Consider the following 2,500-nt stretch of genomic DNA (forward strand, 5'->3'; position numbering starts at 1 on the left):
TATATTTTCATGAGAGAGAGAAGGAGAGAGATGGGAGGGAAAGAGAGAGAGAGAGAGAGAGAGAGAGAGAGAGAGAGAGAGAGAGAGAGAGAGAGAGAGAGAGAGAGAGAGAGAGAGAGAGAGAGAGAGAGAGAGAGAGAGAGAGAGAGAGAGAGAGAGAGAGAGAGTGAGGGAGGGAGAGATAGAGAGGGAGGGAGAGATAGAGGGAGGGAGAGAGAGAGAGAATGAGAGAGAGAAAGACAGAGATGGAGAGAGAGGAGAGGGGGAGGGGAGAGTGAGTGAGAGTGAGAGAGAGAGAGAGAGAGAGAGAGAGAGAGAGAGAGAGAGAGAGAGAGAGAGAGAGAGAGAGAGAGAGAGAGAGAATGAGAAACAGAGAGAGACAGAATGAGAGAATGACAAAATGAGAAAGAGAGAGAGAGAGAGAGAATGAGAGAAGGAGCGAGAGAGAAGGAGAGCGAGAGAGAGAGAGAGAGAGAGACGAGAGACAGAGAAGGAGCGAGAGAGAAGGAGAGCGAGAGAGAAGGAGAGCGAGAGAGAGAGAGAGAGAGAGAGAGAGAGAGAGAGAGAGAGAGAGAGAGAGAGAGAGAGAGAGAGAGAGAGAGCCGGAATGAGAGAGAGAGAGAGAGAGAGAAAGACAGAGATGAGAGAGAGAGAGAGAGAGAGAGAGAGAGAGAGAGAGAGAGAGAGAGAGAGAGAGAGAGAGAGAGAGAGAGAGAGAGAGAGAGAGAGAGAGACAGAGATGGAGAGAGAGAGAGAGAGAGAGAGAGAGATGGAGAAGGAAAGACAGAAATGAAGAGAGAAGAAACGAAAAGAGAATTATAAACCTCCTCACTTCTTTTTTCTTTTACTTCTTTCCCTCTCAAGAATCATCATCATCTTTCATGTCTCTCTTTTTACTCATCGTATATATATATATATATATATATATATATATATATATATATATATATATATATATATATATATATATGTGTGTGTGTGTGTGTGTGTGTGTGTGTGTGTGTGTGTGTATGTATGTGTGTGTGTGTGTGTGTGTGTGTGTGTGTGTGTGTGTGTGTGTGTGTGTGTGTGTGTGTGTGTGTGATGTTCTAGCACGTTCTTATTTATTTTGCAAGTGGGAGAAATGAAGATGAAGAAGAAAACGAAGAGGGGGAAAAGAAAGAGGGTGTGAAGTGTAAGAAGAGAGAGAAGAATGAAAGACAGAAGGGAGGAGTCTGAAGAGAAGAAGGAGGAGGAGGAGGAGAATGGGGGAAGAAATAGAAGAGGAAGAAGAAGGAGTGGGAGGAGGAGTACTAGGAGCAGCAAGAAGAGGAGAAGAAGAGAAGGATGAGGAAGAAGAAAAGTAAAATGAACAGGAGGAGGAAAAGCAGAAAAAAAAATACTGATGATGAGAAGAGAAGGAAAAGAAAAAGAAGAAGAAGAAGAAGAAGGGGAAAATAAGAAAAAAAAGGGAAGAAGGGAAAATTAAAAGGACAAAGAGAGGAAGGAAAAGAGGAAGAAGAAGATTTAATAACTAGAAGCACTAAGCGAGCGCATACCTCCGCCGAGGCAATAGGGTCACTGATGCAACAAGAATATTCACATTTGAAGAATTGCTTGAAAGTCACCTCTCTCTCTCTCGAATGAATTCATGGCAGCCATGTTTTTATTATCTAGAGTGCAGTGGTAACATGAGGATGGATTTTCTTTTTCTTTTCTTCTATTTTTACCATTTCATTGTGAAATGGTGGAGAATAGTGTGTGTCTTTTTCCGCTGTAGTTCCCGAAACAGCTACATGAAAATATTCACACTTGAAGAATTGCCTTAAAAATAACTTTCTAAAGTATAGTGGTGACGTCCCTGTTTCCGTATCTCGTAATGCTACTGATTCGTTTAAAATAAATCTGGATCTGGTGTAGCCGACCCCCGCAACCTGCAGCGCAGCATACTTCCCCCAGGTTGGGTCCACCATCAGCAGCTTCTCGACGACTCATACCGAGACCTAATTGGTTGACCACGGACACCTTACGGCTCGCCCATTGGACCGCAGTCTCCCCTCGTTCCCGGGTGGCTGGCACAGCTCAGACCCACTTAAGCTCCCGCACCCGGGCCGAGTTCAGCACTCACGATCCTCCAGCCGAGTTAGACACAGCAGCCAGCAGCACCTAGGCCATAGCCGACGGGTGAGCCGCCCCGGCTCTCTCCGGCGATCTCCAGCACACCAGCCATACCTGTGGGCACTCACACCCACACACAAAAGCTCCTTAAAGAGATGATTGACACCAGCCTATGGCGGATACCAATCCATTACATACGAGATAATAATAATAATAATTTTAGCAAATTTAGTGGCATCCATTTTGGACGCTGGTAAAAATTCTATAAAATATCTTTTCATAACTTTTAGAGTTCTCCTTCTAAGCAACTAACTAACAAACTAACCAACGCTACCCAAAAACAAAACTTCCTTGGCGTAGGTAACAAAGAAAGTTAAGGAACACTGTAGAAGGGAAAGGAAAA

This window comes from Penaeus vannamei, chromosome 43, assembly GCF_042767895.1.
Source record: "Penaeus vannamei isolate JL-2024 chromosome 43, ASM4276789v1, whole genome shotgun sequence".
Taxonomy (NCBI): Eukaryota; Metazoa; Arthropoda; class Malacostraca; order Decapoda; family Penaeidae; genus Penaeus; species Penaeus vannamei.